We start from the raw sequence: 22,296 nt of genomic DNA on the forward strand, positions 1-22,296 counted from the left end.
TCTGCCACTACATTTGCCTTGCCAGGATGATACTGAATGTCGCAGTCATAATCCTTCATGAGCTCAAGCCATCTCCTCTGCCTCATGTTCAAATCCTTCTGGGTGAAAAAGTACTTAAGGCTCTTATGATCACTGTATATCTCACAGTTCTCCCCATACAAATAATGTCGTCAAATCTTAAGGGCAAAAATGACTGCAGGTAGTTCCAAGTCATGAGTGGGGTAGTTCTTCCCATACTCTTTTAGTTGTCGGGAAGCGTACGCTATCACCTTTCCGCGTTGCATGAGAACACAACCCAACCCAACTTTGGAAGCATCAGTGTAGACTGTCATTCCACTTGTGCCTTCAGGGATGGTCAACACAGGGGCCGACACTAACCTTTTCTTCAATTCCTGGAATCTTTTCTCACATTCCTCTACCCAGTCGAATTTCACACCCTTTTTGGTCAATTTAGTCATTGGCGCTGAGATTCGAGCAAAATTTTCAATGAAGCGTCGGTAATATCCAGCCAAACCCAAGAAGCTTCTAATTTCAGTGACATTCTTAGGGCTTTCCCATTCTACTACTGCTTTCACCTTATCAGGATCCACTTCGATTCCGGCCTTAGACACTACGTGCCCCAGGAATCCAACTTGCTCAAGCAAAAATTCACATTTGCTGTATTTGGCAAACAATCGTTGTTCTCTCAACCTTTGTAACACCATTCTCAAATGTTGGGTGTGCTCCTCTTCTGTCTTGGAGTAGATTAAGATGTCATCAATAAAAATAATTACCCATTTATCGAGTACATTGTGAAATACTTGATTCATTAAATCCATGAATGCTGTCGGTGCATTGGTTAACCCAAAAGATAACACTAGGAACTCATAGTGACCATACCGAGTCCTAAATGCTGTCTTGGGTATGTCGCTGCTCTTTATCTTGAGCTGATAATAGCTTGATCGAAGGTCTATCTTTGAAAATACTTTGGCACCCTGCAACTGGTCAAATAAATCATCAATGCGTGGTAACGGATACCGGTTCTTAATGGTTAGCTTATTTAATTCCCGGTAATCGATGCACATACGCAAGCTGCCATCTTTCTTCTTGACAAACAACACTGGGGCACCCCAAGGTGAAACACTTGGGCGAATAAACCCCTTTTCCAATAGTTCCTGCAACTGCAACTGCATCTGCAACTCCTTCAATTCAGCTGGTGCCATCCTGTATGGAGCCTTAGATACTGGAGCTGCTCCAGGAGTCAAATCTATGGCAAACTCCAACTCTCTATCAGGTGGTAAATGGATCAGATCATCTGGAAAGACGTCAGGAAACTCTTTAACCACCTTTACCTCTTCTAGAGGTGAAATCCTTGCATCAACATCAAGTACCGATGCTAAGTAGCCCTGACATCCACTTTCCAATAATTTTACCGCTTGAAGGGCGGAGACAAGGACCTTTCTCACCCGTTTCATTTTATCTGCTCGGTATACCAATTCTCTTCCTTCTTCATCTGTCACCCTAATCAGCTTCTCAGCACACATCACATTAGCTCGATGAGCCGACAACCAATCCATGCCCAGTATAACATCAAAATTCTGCATATTGAACTTAATGAGTTGTGCATCAAAGTTCTTCCCACTAATTTCCACTGGGCACGACCCATACACCTCCCTCAACTGAGTAACTTTACCAGTAGGCATACTAACAATCATCCTATGATCTCCTCCTGAATTGAATAAAACATAGGCTGGTATGCCTGATATAGGTAGGACACCTAGTGTAACAATGCATATAATTTTAGCAGGTCATCAATATTTAACATAAAGAAATTCTTAATTTAAAATGTACCTGCTACTGCTTCTGTACTGGCCTCAGCTTCCTCAGCTGATAGAGCATACATCCTCCCCTGCGGTTGATTTTCCCGAGTTAAGGGAGGTCGGTACGCCGCGGGCTGACTGGAGGGCAAGGCTGGTCTGACCCGACAGTCTTTTGCATAGTGTCCATAGGAATGGTAGTTAAAACAATGGATCTGATATGTTGGAACTGGGGCGGGGCCCCTCTGCACTTGACCCGTTGAAGATGGAGGTCGGGGCGGCCTTGGAACTGTAGGTGCCGCACTAGTGTTCAGGTGAAAAGATGTGGAGCCCGAACCACCAGCTGGTCTAGGAGGGTAGCCAGATGGCCTATAAGGTTGCCTATATGTAGGCCCAGAACCGTATGATCCGCGGTATGCCTTGGAGGAGTTACCCATATCCGGAAATGGGTTTGTTCTCTTCCACAGTCCAGGTGTGAGGGATTGTTCTCCCTTCTGCTTATCCTCCATGGTTTGGCCTTCTGCACAATCTGGCCATAGTCAGTCAAATCCAAGACCTCAAGTACATACCTAATGGATGCCTTTAGGCCCTTTAGAAATCTCGCAGCCTTCTCTTCAGCTGTCCTCATATGCCTTAGGGCAAAATGGAACAAGCTCTCAAATTACTGTTGGTACTCAAGGATAGTCTTACCTCGTTGAGTTAAGGCCATAAACTCAGTCTCCTTGCGATCTCTGAAGCTGCGTGGGTAATGATTGTCCAAGAACAACTCCTTGAACTGTTCCCAGGTGGGTTCTGGATGGGCAGCCAACAATATGGACTTAGAGGCTTGCCACCAAGAGTTGGCCTCCTTCTTGAGTTGCAACCCCGCACAAATGAGTTTCTGTGCATCTGTACACTCAATTACCTCAATTATTTTCTCTAGCTCCTGGATCCACTGGTCTGGCTCCAGAGGATCACTCCCCACCTTAGAGAATACAACTGGTAAGTTCCTCTTGAATGACTCCACTACCTTTGACGTGTTATTCGTCGGCGGGAAGTTAGGAGCATAAGCCGGATAGTAAGAGTATGGAGGGGGCATCCCATACTGAGGAATACTGAATGGTGGGATTGGAGGTGTACCTCCCCCCTGTGGCCCCGTTCCAGACCCTACAGGCGGGTCCTGTGGAGTAAGTATCCGGGGAGGTTGACCTGACTGAGAAAGGTCCAATTGTTGCTGAATAGCAGTCATAAATGCTTGCTGTTGCTGAAGCATTTGTTGCTGAAAAGCCTGTTGTGACTGCTGAATTATAGTAGCAACATCCCCCGGAGTAATAACCGGTGGAGGGTCCGGAAGTGTAGTCATAGGTGGGTCCCCATGTGCCCCACCCTGACCAAAGGTCTCTGGAGGTGGTGGAAGTGAGGTTTGCCCCACAGAGCGGGACCTCTTGGGATTCGGTGGTCGACCGACCGGACGAGGACCACGTGAGGTACCTCGGGCATTACTACCGGATCTAGTACGTACCATCGTATCCCTGTACCTGAAACATATCATACATCACATTGGTTAAACACCATAGGATTAAAATAGGCACACAATTGTATGCCAACGCATAGGGTATTATAGTGTATGATAGTCTGCAACTAACCGCAACTTGAATCTAAAAATATAGGTTTAGTGCTTCAACAAGTATGTTAATGGTCCCACTCAACCAGAACATGTTATTATAGGAATAATAATAACAATAATAGTAATAATATTAATAATAACCATAATAACAATCAAAATTCCAATTTTTTTTTAAAGTTTTTTAATCAACTGGCGGGTGACAACCTGCCCGCCGGTCGGCCCACCGGTCCAAAACTTCAACCGCCGGTCGGCCCGTCGGTCCTGGCAGAGTGAAAAACTCGAACAGGGCCCTTCTAAGCTCTGTTTTCTTATTTCCTTCATTTCCTTTCTCTCTCTCTCTCTTCCTCGGGCGATCTTGGAGGTATCCTTGACGCTTCCACTCGCGATTCCACTCAACAACCTGGCACTTTTTGAGAAGATTCAACTCCTCCACTTCCAAGTAAGTTTCTTCCTCTTTTCTTCTCAGAATTTGCATTTTGGGGTAGAAACTCATGATTTGTCTTAATTCTCACTTCCTTCCCATGATTCTTTCCATAGAATAGCGATTTCATGTGATTTTGATGTTCTTTATGTGATTTATTTCTAGTTTCTAGGATTTACTTCTCCATTTTGAGAAAAACCCCAACCGTGCCCTAGTTTTTCTCAAATTTGGGGATTTCTTCATTTCTTGCTTTTTTCCCCCAATTAATGACTCAATTACGATGCATTATGCTTGATTTGTACTTAACATACTGTAGAGATCATAGAAAGTACCTTATGTGTGAAATCCCATTTCTTCCCATGAAAATCCATCTTTTGTGTTAGGTTTTCTTTGATTTTTCTTTACATTCTTTGGTATTTGTGGACCTCAATAGCATAGTAGTAGATGTTTTTGCATATTCTAATTGGTAGATTGACGGCATTTCATCCATGAACATGTAAGCTTCATGCTTTCAATGTTGTGAGTCTTTTGCACTTTTTCTTAGCTTAGACTTTCACCTTGTGAATTGGGGTGTTCTCCTTCCTTAATTGTCATGCCTTATATGCCTCTTGTTACCTTGCTGTTTTACCCTACTCTCTATCTTGTCACTTTTCTGTTTTGTGAAAATTAAGTTTTGGGGCTTCCTCTTATTGCTCACCCATCTTTCTATTCGCTTTGTTATTCTCTCTTTTTTTTTTTCTTTACTCACCCTGCTTTTCTCTTTTCTTGCAAGGATGTCATCTCGCAAAGGCAAGGAGCCCGCATCCTCTGGCACTCGGCGTAAGACCACCGCTTCTAAGGGGAAGAGTGTGGGGACTAGTTCTCCAGCCCCCCGCACAGGGAGACCCGGACCTGCCCGGTTTGATCCTTCTGACTACGATGAGGAGCTCTTCCATAGTTCAGAGGCAGCAGCCAACTGGACGGCCTTCCTGAAGAGGTCGATGATGATGGAGAAGACCGTGGTAGTCGACGACTTCCACAAGGTTCAGCTCTGGGAGAGGTTTACAGCACTGGGCTGGCAGTCCATCCTCCAGGTAGACCGTCTGTGCTACGAGCAGCTGGTTCGTAGATTCTACTGTAACCTGGAGGTTTCCTATCGGTACGGGGAGTATGCTATAGTCAGCATGGTGAAGGGGGTGGACATCCAGCTGATCGTGGACACCTTGGCCACATTTTGGGCATCTCTGCAGCCGGGCACCGTTACTACAGTCCTCCCAGGAGTAAGCCCCTGGGCCCATTCATGAGTTTAGAGACACCGGACTACATCTACGATACCATCTGTGGCAGCAGTGCCCGTCCGGAGTCCGAGACATCCTTTTTCCTGGAGGTTTAAGTATTTTCCCGACTGGTCCAATTCAACTTGCTCCCCAGAGGAGGTCACCGGAACTAGGTGGGCTTTATGACAGCATTTTTAGCCTTCTGCATCTATAAGGCTTTAGAGGGAGGTGACGAGCACTTGTGCTTACCCTATGTCATCCTCAAGACCATAGAGCACCACACTTCTCACCCCGAGGATGGAGGATTCCCATATGGTAGGATCCTCACTAGGATCTTCGAGTTCTTCGGAGTGGACTTGAGTGGTGAGGAGGGGAAGACTCCGGCGGACAAGTTCGACAGGGGTAACCTCTTGAGGATGGGTCTCCACACCCTTATGGATACACCTCAGAGAGCAGGAGCTTAGAGAGGTAGGGATAGGAGAGTTGCCCCTATAGAGGATGTTCCCATGGAGGAGGAGTCCAGTGAGGAGGATGAGGACTATGTTCCTCAGGATGAGGAGGATTATTTGGTGGATGAGGACATCCCTGAGGAGATACCTCGGGAGTCGAGAGGTACCAACCCTGGCTTCACCAGAGTTGCAGCCCCACAGCATAGAACCCCACCACCTGAGAGTGGTGCATATGATTTTGAGGGCATGATGTCTACCATGAGGGCTTTAAAGGATGGCCAAGATCAGCTGCTAAGAAGGTTGGACGAGAGTGCTTCCAGGGAGGAACGCATCCTGGAGAGGCAGGCTACTTTGGAGGATTCCTTCCTTAGACTGGGCCAGGACTTGGACACCACGGCCAATGCCATCTCAGCAGATTTTGGTCAACTTCGGAGGGAGGTACGACTGGTGAACTTGAGGTTTGACTACTACGACCATCGCCTTAATGTCAACTCTAGACCTCCGACGAACGTAATAATCATAGACGACGACGATGACGATGATCAGTGAGGACTTAGCTCGTCCATGCCAGCTTCTCATCTGTTCCATGTTATCTATCCTATTGTATTTTATCCTTTCTCTTCTCATTCGTTGTACTTGCTCTGTAACTGGACTTATTTGTGGGATAATGTACTTTGATAGTGATTTTTGTGGTGAATTCGTATGTGTGATCACTTGTGTAGTTTATTTGTGGTGTCTTTGTAAATTTTTTATCCTTGTTATATTATATATATATCTGTTGTTTATCAGGTGTTTGTGTGAAAATTTTTGGAAATCTCATTTTACGCCGTTATGCTGCCGAAATTTTGTCAAACTTGTACTCAATAGGTTATGACACCAATTAATTTACTTTTTATCTACTCTCACGCATGCCATGAATGCAATATCTAAATGCAATCATCTTTATTCCTTTCTTTCTTCGGCTTTTAACTCTTTCAAGCTTTTACATTAACCCAATCCCATTTTCCTATTATAGATTCTATAGGATTCTAAATGGTATGCTGTGAGTGAAGCAAAGCATCACGCTCTGATACCACCATTGTCACACACCGTTCACACAGAACCGGACCAATGACCATGTTAACACCGGTTAACCCAAACCTGCCAGGATCATCTGATATAGTATTCCACCACAGCATACACACAACTAAGAAAGAGCTTATCAGTTCAGCGGAAGACTTGGTTTACCTGTGAATATTCCCATAATACTTGATACCCAAATTGTGATACAATAGTTAAATATATGTGGGCCCGAAGGCATGATATTTACACAATAAGAGTACAATTCACGTATCAAGTACATAAAAGAAATCATAAAAAATCAGAGTATACAGCTCGGCTCGGTATCAAAGCCTAGAGCTCAGCTCGGTATCAAAGGTTGAGCCCAGCTCGGCTTCACAAGGTAGAGCTCGGCTTGGCATCAAAAGTGGAGCTCAGATCGGTATCAGAACTGCGGTCCCGCAGCACAACCCTCGCACGAGCAGTTAGTGCCGTGCTCTAACTCCTCAGGGGCCCACCAGTCTTCTTCAGGGAACTCAATTGTGGGACCCACCCCGTGCTCTTCAGATGGATGACCTACAAAATCATCTAAAAGAGGTGCACACGTGGGATGAGCTCACTAGCTCAGTAAGTGGAAAGATGGACCACACAACAGTCCACACAACAATTCACAACCATATGCACTACATGCTATGCTATACATTTTAAACCACATCCACCTAAGCAACATTACTAAGTCTTTGGTTTAGTGCTACTACAACCACAGTGCGTGTATACTCCGGGTAGGAGCTACGGACTCTATCCCGCGATACGCCCATAGGGTTGTCGGAGAAGGCCCACCGTGAGTACTCGAAAAAATAAAAACATGCCGACCACCGGCTCTCAACATAAAGTAAATGACTAAAAATTAAAGGTGCTGACTCCAACAATTTAAAAGCAGTACGATTGGCCCTCTTGAATATACCACTGGGGTTTTCGACTATCCTATTGACTAGCTGGGCGTAATGTCTAACCGCCACAGTGACCTAACAACCGCGACCACTGCTTTCCCCCAAATGGTAACCCAACACCTTAACCCCTGCTGGGAAGGGTTGTAGCACGGGTAGATGATAATCCTAAACCGTATGCTCTTATATGACAAAAGTACGATTGTATAGTACCATCGCGTCCCATACCACAGGCCACCAATGCACTCGTTTCCAAGTCGACTACGACATCGTCTATTAATGCATCATGCACAATGATGTCAATATTTATCATGGAAGCATATTATCACTTGTCATTTAGAAAATAAACACAACACCCATGCATAACCATGTGAGGATGACTAATCTACATAGCATTTTCATGATGGCATGACTAGACTAGATACAATTAAATGAATGCCAAACAATGCCTTGAAACAAGGCCAAATGTCCACTCCCCACTTACCTGTAGTGTACAAGGATTCACACTCGGTACGGGTGAGATCCGGTGCGAGAAGCGTAGGATTTGGTGAACCTATCATGAGTGAGTGGAGTTAATATTTCACCACTTTGGAATCAAGATTAACACGATCCAATGACAAGATCATGTTTATAATCCTAAAAGAAGGTCACACGTCCGATTTGGGTCCAATCGGAAGTAAAAATCACATTCGGAGCCTCTCAGGTGGGTCGGACAGCCCACCTGTCTGACCCACCAGTCAGACCACCGGTCTGGATCTGCGAGTTGGTAGGCCCGTTGGTTGGCCCACCGATCTGGCCCGTCGATTGGGCCCGAGGCCCTGCTAAGACCGACGGGTAGGGTGGCCCGTCAGTCTAGCCCACCGGTTCTGCCTGAGGGCCCTGCCCTCTCAGGAGGGTGCCCACAGGCGGGCCAGATGGCCCACCGGTCTTGGCGGGAAACCTACTATTTCTTCCCAAACTTCCCCCAACCTTTGGGGATTCAAATGGGGCTTTTCCAAACCCATTCTTCACACATTCAAGGTCTCATAAGATGGTTCTAACCTATATCTACATTAGATTTAAGGAATGGGAAGCCATCTTACCTTCTTTGCTCATGAACACCTTCAAAACCCCAAAATCACTTCAAATCCACAATGCTTCTCCAACCTTGTAAATACTTCTTCAAATCCTTCAAGATCAATACATTAATCATCTATTAAACCTTAGATTCATCATTTCAAGGGGGATTTACAAGATCTCAAGAAACCCTACCCAAATCAAGGGTTCTACTTGGGTATGGTTAAAGTTTAAGGAACCCAACCTTTGCTCACCTCTAAACGTAGATCTAGTGTTGGAGATCACTCTTCCCGCGTCGGAATGGGAAGATCAAGCCTCGGCGGCGCTGAAATCCATCTCTTTTTCCTCTTCCTTCTCTTCTCTTCTTCTTTCCTTTTCTTTTCTCTCTCCTCTTTACTCTTCTCACCAACGTACGAGTGTCATAAATGAGGAAAGAAAAGAAAATCATAAATGCTATATATACTTCTTAAATAACTAAGTAATTCACATGGGTGGGTCACTCAGGTGGGTGGATGCGCCCACCTGTTCGCCCACCTAAGGGCCAAAACTTAGGATTTTGACAGAATTCGGCCTCGGCACGAATCTCACTCTTGGCATACGATGTAACATACGTATGCACCTTAATATATGGCTACATACCTGCTTTATCCGTACATGGCCTTACAATAGGTGTATGTACACGGCTTGGGTACACCCGTCTCTTCTGGCACTGGCTCGAACTTGTCGGGCCAGCCGGTGTTTAAGGTCACCCTTGCCATCATAGTCCATAAGGAACCCGCTCTAACTCTCTCCGGTTCGGGTCCTGCATGGTTAAACCGGGTCAACCGTGTAATCAGACCGGGTTTAAGAAGTAGGGTATTACAATAGGTCTGCGCAGATTTCACAAGAAAGGCAAGTTAAGTCCGACATATGTTAGGCCATTTGAGATTTTGCAGCGAGTTAGGGAAGTAGCATACATGTTGGCATTACCACCTTCCCTCAGCAGTGTTCACAATGTCTTTCATGTTTCCATGTTGAAGCGGTACATACATAATCCATCCCACGTGCTACCTGTGGAACTGGAATACTTAAAAGCTGATATGACATATAAACAATATTCGGCTGAGATCTTAGATCGGAAGGTGAAAACTCTCCGCAATTGCTCTATCACTTTTGTGAAGATTCGGTGGGCCAGCCACCCGATCAAAGAGGCATATTGGGAGAAAGAGGATGATATTAAAACCTTGTATTCTCATCTTTTCAAACAACCAAGTACTAGAATTTCAGGGGAGAAATTTTCAAAAAGGGGGGGTAATGTGATACCCTACTTTCTAAACCCGGTCTAATTATCCCTATTGACTTGGTTTGATCATATAAGGGCCGAACGTAAGTAAACTGATGCAAACGCCATATGGAACATGGTAGCAAGAGTGACTTTGAACTCGGGTTGGCCTGATATGATCAAATAGGTACCAAGTGCAATAGATGTACCTAAGCCTTGCACTTGCACGCACCACGAGAACATGTACAAGAAGTAAGGGTACGTGCTAGTAATTTTGGGTGGCTATGCAATTTAATTATAAGTATAAGTTTGTCCCCATTGAAGTTCAAGTGGAACACTAGAAATTGGTTGGTTAGAATGGAATACTCACCTGAGATATACCCAACTGAGATATGCTCACCTAAGATATACCCACCTGAGATTACCCACTTGAGAATGCCCACCTGAGATATACCCACCAAAGAATGCCCACCTGAGATATACCCACTTATGACTAGAAGATATTTTGGGGGGCCTAGGTATAAAAGGAGAGACATTTATTGTCTTTTCCTCATTAATGGTAACTGGTTGGTGGGAGAGTAAAGAAGAGAGAGAAAGAAAGAAGAAAGGAAAAGGAGGAAGAAAAAGAAAGAAGAAAGGAAATCGACCGTAGAGCTTCACCGGAGCTGGGTCTTAGTATTTTGAGCCCAAATTAATGATCAGCTTGTACACATTCTGAGGATTCTTAGGAAAACCCCTTTCTTAAACCCTCTTTTTTTATTTTTGGGAAAGAACCCACTTGAATCTTGCTAATCTTACATGGATAATCAAATCTAAGGACTAATGGAAGGTGTGTATAATGATTTTGAAGCATTTGGAAGGAGTGTTGGTGAAGATCTAGAGTATTCAGAAGTTCTTGAGCAAAAGAAGTGAAATTTGGGGTTTCATTGGTATTCTTAAGAAAGAGGTAAGAATCTCATTCTTTCTTTTGATTTGATCTTAGATCTAGGTTGAGGATACATGATTGGACCTTAGATGAGTGATTTGAGTCGCTGGATCGACCCCAAACAAGTTCCCCAAGTTGAAGAGAAGACGGGGAAGAAGATGAAAAATTTTCATTTCAAGACTCGAGGGTGTTCCAGGCCCACCTGTCTTTGGGTCTCTGGCCCACCTGAGTTCTCAGAACTGAATTTCTAGGCTTTGGTGTAACCAGCGGGCATGAAACCGGTGGGGCTGCGAAGCCTGCTTGTCTTTGACTCATGCCCACCTGTCTTTCCAGAATGCCCAGAATGGGTCCAAATTAGATGGGTAACCCCCATATATGATTCTAAACCCAATTTTAGTGCTCAAATATGATGATTTTGACCCCAAAATAGTGAAATGATAAACCATTATGTTTATAATAGGTTACATTCATTATATGCGTACCACACATCGGATCTCTTACGTGCCGGGTACAAGCACCGTGTACATATACAAGTAAGTGGGGAGTGGACTCTAATTTAATTTTAAAATGTTATGCATCATTTAACATATGTTAGTCTAGCCTTGTCATCATGTCACTTGTGTATAAACTAGACATCATATATGCCATATCACGCATTTGAATGTGCATTTACATAACATGCTATGCTTTGTGTTATGATTGAATATTCATTATGTCTTAATGTATGTGATTGAGGAATCTCATTTGGACATGATATGCATGCTAGATTTTAGATGCCGTAGTCGGCTTGAAAAAGAGTGCTTGGTGGCTCGTGGAATGAGACGCGGTGCCATCATGTAATCGTACATACTCATGTAGAAGAATGCTGCTAAGATTTATATAGCCCTTTTTACTATGACCCTTCCCAACAGGGGTTTACGTGTTGGGTTACCATTGGGGGGAAGCATTGGGTTGCGGTTGTCAAACTCCAGCAACGATTAGAAGTATACATGGCTGATCGCTAGGACAATCGGTAACCCCGGTGGTATATTCAGAGGGTCGATCGTACTACTTTTATTTTGGGTGGAGTCACCTATTTACTTTCTGTCATTTAAATTTTTTGGGAGTCGGCTTGCATTTTAAATTCTGGTATCAACGATTGGCCTTCTCCGACAACCCTATGGGCATATCGTGGGATGAAGTTCACGGCTCGTACCCAGGGTATACTCACACTGTGGTTGTAAGTAGCACATAGCCTATGACCTAGTAATGTTGTTAGGCTAATAGGATTAAGATGAATTGCATATATATAGGTGCATATGTGTTGTGACTATTTGTGTGATTTTTCTTTTGTGGTCTTCCTTTCCACTTACTGGGCTAGTGAGCTCATCCCACATGCACAACTCTTTTTAGGTGATTTTGCAGATTACCCGCCTAGAAATTAGGAGTCGGGCCCCACTATGGAGTTTTTCTCTGAGGATTGGTGGGTCCCTGATGAGTTCGAGCACATTGCCGATTGCAAGTGCGAGGATTGTGTTGCATGGTAGCTATGATTCCAGAGTGATTCTTTTTTATTCTTTTGATGTACTTCCTTTTGATGATTTGATGCTTAAATTGTTATATTTTTTTTATATATATTCATGCCTTCGGGCCTAAATGTATATAACTGTTATAACTCAAGTTGGGTATCAAGTATTTGAGAATGAATTACATGTATTATTATGAACAGGTCTGCCACTGAAAATGCAGGTCTTTTTTTATATGTATACTGTATTATAGTTACTATATTGTTGATCCTGACAGGTTTGTGAGTTAACTAGAGTTAACTCGGTCACCGGCTCGATTCTGTGCGATCAGGGTGTGACGCAATCCACCTGATTTTTTAGGTTGGCATATAGTCGATTAGCTCACAGTAGGAACTAAATTCTTCTCTTCAGAGCTCCAAAAAAAATTCCTACTATATTTATCCAAAAGAGAATGAGTCGATTGAGGTAATTGAAAATAAGACATCTAGTATTGAGGCATAGATGCAAGAGTCGTATGAATAAGAGTGTGCCAGCCGGTGCTACTAAGAAACTTTGTTTTCCATCCTTTAAGCTTTTGAGTGACCCGAGAGATAAGAGAAGCACAATGTTCTTTAGATAGATGGCCTCCAACAAACGGAATACCTAGGTATAACTCAAGACAAGCAGTAGGAATAGCTTGAAATCTCTCAAAGAGAATTCTTTTTGTAGAACTTGCAACATTAGGACTGAATTGTACCTTTGATTTTTTAATGTTCAAAGCTTGGTCAGGGTATTTGCAATATTCCTCCAAAATGTGAGTTAAAGCTCTAGCTTCTTGGAGAGTGGCTGATGTTGGATTTATGGGCTAAATTAATTATTCGGGTTGATTAAATGGGTGAGAGTCAAATTGCATGAACCGGTTCGGTCCACTCTCAAGCTTAGGGATATGCTGGCTCAACCCATTATGGTTTAGGGTTTTGAGTGCAGGACAGTATTATAAATACTAGGTTTTGGGTCCCTACAGCCATTATTCACTCTTCCCCACTTTACCACTAAAGTGAGAGAACCAAGGAGGTTTAAGGGGCTGTAGAAGATCCATAGCCAAGCCAAGAGAGCGAAAGTGGGAGTGACCAACATCAATCATCTTCAGCATACTTGGTGAAAGGTACAAATCGATCCTCCATAATTTTATTAGATTCGTGTTCTTGTTTTTCCTGTGTGGTTTCCTCAATAGGGTTTCAAACTCAAACCCATAGGGAGTTCTAACAAGTGGTATCAGAGCAAACCACATGGGACAAGAATCGATTGAATTTTTCTTGTACATGATGATTTTGATTATTACTTAAAACCTGATTTGATTAAAAATCATGAAAATCATAATTTTACCATCACTTAAAGATCCTGTATGGGAAAACTTTCTTCACAAAAGTTGTAGATCACGAGAAGACGGTCGCGGCGGTATGCCACAAGTCACCGAAAACCTTTGGACGCGCCAGCACGCGCCACCGAAAACCGACTGTTGGAGGAGAGAGAAAAAAATTCCCAGAAAAAAAAAAAACTTGAAGGCTTGTTTGGTTTTTGTTCATTTTGGGTTTTTATTTAAACTACTTTAAATTTCATTTAAAGGTTCGTTTTAAGGCCAAATTAAAATCTGTTTTTTGCGTTGGATTCCTTGTTTCGGGCCACATTTAATGATCTAATTTTTAATATGACATATTTATTTGAAATTTTATGTTGTATTTAGTTTCAATCATTGAAACAAGAGGGCATAAATCAATGCTTTGAAAAATATATATGTTATTGGTTACCATAAAATTGATAAAAGTTTTTAAATTGAGATATGTTAATATGGAAAAGGGTGTAAGCTTCCTCCGCTCATTCTTAGTTGCAAAGTAATTTTTTTAGGAAACCATGAAAGGATGAGGTGGAATCCACCAAAGTGGTACATCTTATTATTCCATGATTTTCCACAGGGTAGTAATGTAGGTGACATTTGCCCAAATGTGATGTCACCAAAGTTAAGAAAATGACAGTAACCTAGAGGTTCCTAAACCCAAAGGTGAGGGGATTTCAAAAGTTATTGTTCTTTTCACAGTAAATATGAATTTACAAGAGGACCAGTGCATTCTTAGCCCAAAGGATAGGAATATAGTTGCGATTATGACTCTTGTATGTTATTGTTGTCCTAGTGACATATTTATATGTATGTTTTGAACATAAAGATATATATCTCCAATGGGAAAGATATGATAGAACTGAGTGAAACCCACCAAAGTGCTACATTCAGTTCGATTGTATCTTTCCCAACGGTAAAGGTGATACTTTCCCAAAGGTTATGTCATCAAGGTTTGAGGATAATTATCCACATTTCAGAAAGGGACATTGAATTTGGAGTTATTTTTCCCAAAGGTGATTGAATTCCGAAGTTAGTGTTGTTTTCACATTTAAAAGAAGAATATAAGAGCATCAGCTAATTCCTGTCCCAAATGATAGGGATACATTTTTAGTTGTAACTCTTATTTAAAATATATTGATGGTATTACATGCTTTTATATTATGATTTATATTTTGATATTTGGCATGTATTGTATTGTTGTTACTGCTGTAGTAGGATGGTCATTCCCTCAAGTTATGTATCTTCCATACCAATGTTCATTGGTAACAACTATCAAAAGTGGGTGGAGGAATTAGAATTGCACTTAGGTCTTCTTGACTTAGACTTGGCACTTAGGGAGCCTAAACTTGAGCCTCTCACAGACTCGAGTAAAAGTGTTGAAAGGACCAAGTTTAAGAAATGGACTAAAGTAAATAGAAAGTGCATACTGGTTTTAAAAAAGGCAATTCTTGAAATTATACGTGTGAACATAGAGATCAAATACACTGCAAAAAAATTCCTGGATGCTATTAAAACTAGATTTCAACACAACAAGAAAGCTGAGAAAACCACATTGATGACCAAGCTAATGAATACAAGGTATGATGGATGTGGGAGTGTTAGAAAATACATTTTGGGTGTAGCTACTGATGCTGGTAAACTTAAGAATCTTGGAATACAGCTCGATGAAGAATATATTGTACACATTGCACTGAATACCCTCCCTAGTCAGTATAAGGTTATCCAATCTACCTATATTGCACTGAAGGATAATTGGAGCCTAAATGAGCTCATTTCCATTTGCACTCAAGAGGAAGAAAAATTGAAACAAACTAGGTTTGAGAGTGCATATGCAACTTTTTACAATAGATCTTCTGGTGGACCAAGCAGAAGGAACAAAAATTTTTCCAACAGAGGAAGCGTCAAGCCATATGACAGGACTAATATCTCTCAAGAACTTGACACATCTCAAAAGGCTCAGGATGAAGAGAAGACCAATAACGTAGAGTGTTTTTTGTGCCATAAGAAAGGACATGTGAAGAAGGACTGCTTTATTTTCAAGAAATGGTTAGAGAAGAGGAAGAATTCTGAGGCTGATAAGCAGAATGATACCAAGAAAGGGTGAGGTAGACTGATCACTAGCAATTGAGAGCAAGTAAAAATTGGTCCCATCAAGTAGTTAGGATTTCTTTACATATAGTTATTTGAAATGCTTGATTAGTGGGAGCTCTGGTTTTGTTTAGTATTTGTTTATGTTTTGAACCTTAGCCCGTATGTTTTGGGGCACAGTTTGATGAATTATGGTTAAGTTTTAGCATTTACATTATACACAGTTATTTTTTGAAATATTTGGTTTATGATTTCATTTGAGAATGTTTTTATAGGCAGTAATTGTCTTAGTTATGGCAATATTTTACCACAGTTCAAAATGTAATGTTTGCCACATTTTAAGACAGTATTTGTCACAATTCATAGGCAATATTTGCCACAGTTTATAGGCGGAAAGTTACGGTTAGATATTAACCACAGATCAGAGGCGATTTGTCACAGTGAAGGTTAATATCACAGTTAAGGACCTACATGGAATGACAACAGTGTAATTTGAGGATATGTCAATGTTTCTATGATGGTATCCCACATAGATTCGTGTTAAGAAACTTACTTATGTTTGTAATAACAGAAAGTTGTATGCCGTATATTGAGGTGTATCTTCTGCTGTTATTCGATGTGAGTGGTTTTTCAACTGAATCACAGAGTAAGAGTGGTTAATGTAATAAGATTCTATGGCCACACTAATTTAAAAAACATCCTTATAATTAATGTAGCCCAAATGGGAGATTGTTGGATTTATGGGCTAAATTAATTATTCGGGTTGATTAAATGGGTGAGAGTCAAATTGCATGAACCGATTCGGTCCACTCTCAAGTTTAGGGATATGCTGGCTCAGTCCATTGTGGTTTAGGATTTTGGGTGCAGGACAGTATTATAAATACTAGGTTTTGGGTCCCTATAGCTATTATTCACTCTTCCCCACTTTACCACCAAAGTGAGAGAACCAAGGAGGTTTAAGGGGTTGTAGAAGATCCATAGCCAAGCCAAGAGAGCGAAAGTGGAAGTGACCAATATCAATCTTCTTCAACATACTTGGTGAAAGGTACAATTAGATCCTCTATAATTTTATTAGATTCGTGTTCTTGTTTCTCTGTGTGGTTTCTTCAATTGGGGTTTGGATTTGTACCCATTATAGATCTAACATAATCTTCTTCATAGAGTGGGAGGGCAACCCCTAATGTGTAGTTGTGATGAAGTGAGAATGGTGATGCGGACTTCCCAGACTTCAAAAATTCCAGGGCAACATTTTTATAAATGTCCGGTAAATGGAGGACATCCTAAGTCATTTATTTGGGTGGATCGAAAATCGCGGACTGTAGACATAGGGGCGGGGAGTCAATCCTATGAAAGTGTTAACAAGAGCACAACACTGAGTTCAGCTGCTCTACAGCCAGCCATTACACCACACTTGCATAACTAAATACTTATGGACTAGATGTTACTCAACCTTTAATATGGAATAACAATCTTTCTTTGCATTTTGGTATTGTTGTGGTGCTATGTCTTTTATGTAACAAATGGGTAAATGTGTAAAGTTTAAACTTCTTCCTTTCGACAAACTCGTGATCAAAGAATCTGTGTTTCCCAATGTAAGTTGTATTATGTTTTTGGCCATTTTGGGTGAATTCCCTGCAGAGGATTTCAATCCGTAGGCTATATTATGTTATTGACTGTAATTGATCTAACTTTTGTAAATTGTAGGTGAATCTTTAGCTCAAATTAGAAAAATACCTACTAGGGTATGATGGTTTGAATCCATCAAGATTCTTTAATGTTAAGCAATGCATGTTGTTGGGTAGTGTTTAATTCTTCTTTCTAATTTACAGTTTATTATGCTTGATACGGGTAATGGTCGTGTAGGGTCATCACGAGAATCTGAGTTGCAAGGAATGCTTGCAAGCGCCTAGTTATCTCTTAGAGAGAGAAAGAGAGAGAGAGAGTCAATTGGTTACACTAATTGCATAGGACATGGAATTGATTATTTTTTTCTAGCTCAGTTGTCCATATGAAGTTGAATATATTTTTTTCAACCTTCGTGTTCATTAGTCTACCTTACAGGAGGTGTAAACCACATGTTTTCGGAGTGTGTGCCTCTTGTGCACAACCATCCATTAAATTCCTTTCTACCTCTAATAGATCATGTCAAAAAAGGATTTTTTTTTCTTTCTTGCACTCTAGTATAGGGAATGGCATGTTCTTGAAAATTTTAAGCTCTGCACCAGCCCATTGGGTGCAGGAACAAAATGCTTCATGAGCATCAAAGGCCGTGAATTTTCAAACTCTCAGTGGCCCTTTACACATCAGTGGATCTTGTGAAGTTTGGCTTTCAAGCTTTCACCAAGTTTTAGGGCTCAAGTAATAAGAAAATTCTAAGCCTTGTGTGCTTAACTGTTGGGTGCTGGGTTTGATGCCCCATGAGCAACAAAGATGTATGATAATGAGCTTCCTCAGGCCCCTTCGAAACTGATGAATCATGTGAATTTGGGCTTCTAAGCATGCGCCACATTGCTAGACTCAGGTAATGGAGAAGTTCTAAGTTGTGCCCATAGAATGGGTCAGATTATATCATGTTTTATCACCTGGGAACCGGTGGCAGGAGAGTGTTAGGAGTAGGTCTCAATTTTGACCCAGTTTGGTGCTATGATAAACATTAACCAAAAATTTGGCTCTCCCAATTGTTGGGTGCAGACTTTAGTATTGGGTTCCTCTTATTTCTGACTTGTTTTGATGTTTTGGACCAAGGCAACATTATCTGCTGCCAATTTTCAACACGAAACAATCTTCTCCAGCCATTGGCTTCTCCCCCATGTACTGGGCAGCAGAGAACAAAGCTGCCATTGGAATCAATATGTAGCAGAGTACTATTAGAAAATAGATGAAGGGAGAGTAGCAGAGTTCTATAGAAACTTCACATTTGATAGCAAACCCAATGAAGCAATGAAATCTGAAAGGGAAAAATGCAACCCAACAGCACCCAGCAGTGAAGTATTTCAATACAAAAAAAAAAAAAAAATGACATGGCAANGCCACCCAAGAACATACACATGTATAAGGGGAGGGAAGAAGTAGGTCACTCGGCTGGACAATAACTCCACTTCCTCATAATCCTCCTTCCCATTTCAACCATGACATTTTAGGAAATGGAAGCTAAATAAACTCAAAACATGGGATTTTCTAAACCCCTTGCTTACCTTATGAGATGCTCTCTCTCTCTCTCTCTCTCTCATTTACAGCCCTCCTTGCACGTCTTCCCTTTAGATTAAACCCCATTAATATCTCAATTTTTCTTCTTGTTTGCGAGAACCAGCCCTTGCTTTCTTGCTCCACTCATCCCTTCTCCACAATCCTCACTCCAAGAACCCTTTCTTGCTACACTCAACTCTCTTGAAGATCCTCTCTCAACCCCATATTTACCCTTCTCGGGCTCCGATATTCTCTCCTTCTTCACTCTCACTCTTTCTCTCTTACTCTTCTCCCCTCAATTCCCTTTCCTTGTCTCCCCTCTCTTTCTCTTTTTGTTCTTATCTCTCATAGTCTCCTCTTTCTGTTACGTGAAAGAAATCCCCCCCTTAGAACATAACAATATTCAATACTATTCATTCAAGTGTATTAATTGGACATTAGAGTGAAGAAAAGAAAGTTAAATATTTGAATTCTAGTCTTGCTATTTGAGCATATCTTCAAAGAAGAAATCAACTCTCTCCATTATTTGGTATTCTATTACAAGCATTGAGAAGACAACAAGATGCATTCATTCTATTCATTGTATATTATACACGCATCACACGAGGTAACATCCAACCTTTGTATTTCATTGAAAGTTTGCTTTGCCCAATATTTGGTTTAACTCTGGGTGTTAGCTTGTTATTTTCACCGGTGCTAAACTGCACTTAGGCTTGTAAGGACCTACTCATCCTTGAAAGAGATTGTAAGGTTCCTGTCATCCTTGAAAGAGATTGTAATGACCTTCTCATCCTTGAAAGAAATTCTAAAGGACTGTCTCATCATATAACGAGATTGTACGAATCCTCTTATCCTTAAAAGATTTTATAAAGGTGATTCCTCCCCACCTACTGTACTGAAAAGGAATAACTACTGGATAACTCTCAAAGTGCTCTTGTGAGGAGTGGACTAGACTTTAATTGAGTCGAACCACTGTAAATCTCTGTGTCTCTTGTAATTGTGTTTATCTTTTGTATTGCGTATTTTATGTATAATCACCTCTAAGACTTAAAAGGAAAAAAAATTGTAAATCCACTAGTGATAACCTAGTCACCCCCTCTAGCTTATCCAACACAGGTATTGTCAGTGGTCTAATGTGTGCTAGGTGCACTGGGTCACTAGAGAGGATATTGAGAAGGGAGAGAGAGAGAGATTGAGAGAGAGAGAGAGAGAGAGGGGGGGAGGGTTGGGAAGATCGATGGTGTTGTAGTTTTCCATTTCTGTAGGAGCAATTAGAGATAACGGACCAAGGGGGTTTCCTATGCAGTGGCCCCATCGGGGGGTGGCTGCCTCAACACCTAGTTGTGGAAGCCCGAAGCCACCCCAATCTAGAACCGCATGAGAGATCAACAAGGGAGAGGAGAGATAAGGTGGAGAACAGAGATTGGCCGGGAGTGGAGGAGGTGAGCACAAAGATGAGTGCCAGAGCAGAGAGTGTTGATAGGTTGCAAAGCGATGATAGGGTTTTGATATGGTCAATGGGTTGCCAATTTTTCTTTCTCAGCTCACTAGAAAAAGTTATGTTTTCACAATGTCGTTTATTCGTTTAAATATTTTTTTTTCAGCTTGTACCTTGCACATCAACTTTATAGTCATTATTTCCCAATTTCGAGAAACACTCATTCAGCTTCTACTTTGTATATCTAGCTACCAGGATTTTCATTGACGGGAACCTTAATTGCTATTCGGTTTTTGAGCTTATACTTCTTATCATGTGAGAGTGCTATAAGGGTTGTTTGTGGTAGTCCAAAAAACCGCTAGGTTCGAGTTTGAGCCATAAACATTCAGGTTTTGCTAATCTCGTGAAAAACAATTGTATGAGTGACTGAGATTATTAATGGAAATTTAAATGTAGTATTATCATTTAGAAGCATGGATTTAGTTATCGATATTAGTAGTGGTATCCATCGTTACTAATACAATACCGCTCTGAATTGGATCGGATCGGTCTAGATCTGTCACACCCTGCCTCCACTTACCTCAAGGTTGGTGACTGGGACACAACCGTGTCTACAATCCATCCAAGATCTCCGATGTAGTAAAAGGGAAAAAAATTTATGAAATGATTCTAAATCCACATTACATCATAATGATCAGTAAGCGAATACAGTTGGTGGATTTTAATGATATTACCATAACTACACAAAAGAAGGTTTACTCCAAATAGAATATAATTACAATAATGCCCATAAGGCCACATCAGATAGGCACATAAGAGAATCAAAAGGGAAGATGAATACTATCATCCTTAAGGTGCCCCAAAGGCACAGTCATCACACATGCAGTCAACCTCATGCATAGCCAACTCCTCAATCCAAAGATCATCTCCATAGAGGGCCGGCTCCTCGACCACAGTCTCAAGATGGTTCCTTGGATCAGCATATAAAAAGAGTGCAACAAATGGGGTGAACTTCCATGAAGCCCAGTGAGGGGTGGACACACAAGCAAACACCAATATATCAATGTTCAACCACACCAATATGAGTGCAATTAGATGAACCCAATTGTCATGATCCGGTTCATTATCACACAAGCCTTCAGCAGATTCTAAGTCAATAGTGGGTTTTAGTGCTACTACAACATAGGTAGTATCCCCAGTCATGAATGCATGTTACGAGTCCCCGAGGGTGCAAGCTAGTTAAGAGTTAGGAGCACACTGGCCCCTACATGGCTACTTCGGTATCCGGTAAGCCCCTATTGATAATCTCCTATATGTACCACAACACCAGTATCCAACCTTTGATGATGGTTTATCATGACGCTAGCATCCAATAACCTCAGTCATTAGAAATTCCCCTATCCTTAGTCCATTGGACAATAGAATTAGTCACTATGTAACCCCCTATTGGCAAGGGTAGTATTACCAGGGTTATTCTCCTAGCTTGATGCAATCTAATATGAATGACACATCGTAACATAACTATATTCACACAGATTGTGGGCATACAGTGCTGTAACCCAACCTTTGGCTACCCTGCATCTCATTCCTCAACATCAACACACACATACACCAATACTAATAGACGCATAACCAACTCTAATACTCATATATACCAAACTGTCTAGTTGGAAGGGAAATTTATTATCCTTGGTAGGCAGGGTGGAGCTAGTAATGTCACACCCCATTCTCATAGACCCAAACTAGTGACTGGGTTCCCTCCGAGTAACCCAAAACCGCCATGATCATCTGATACAGTAACTACAACATAGCATGCCACAATAATTCAGAAACATAATTAATTAAATCAGCAGAAGACGTTTCATATATATTTAACTGTGAATTCCCCAATTACTCTTGATACCTAAATTGTTATACATAGTATATTTACATGTGGGCCCGTAGGCATG

Source organism: Macadamia integrifolia, chromosome 1, assembly GCF_013358625.1.
Source record: "Macadamia integrifolia cultivar HAES 741 chromosome 1, SCU_Mint_v3, whole genome shotgun sequence".
Taxonomy (NCBI): domain Eukaryota; kingdom Viridiplantae; phylum Streptophyta; class Magnoliopsida; order Proteales; family Proteaceae; genus Macadamia; species Macadamia integrifolia.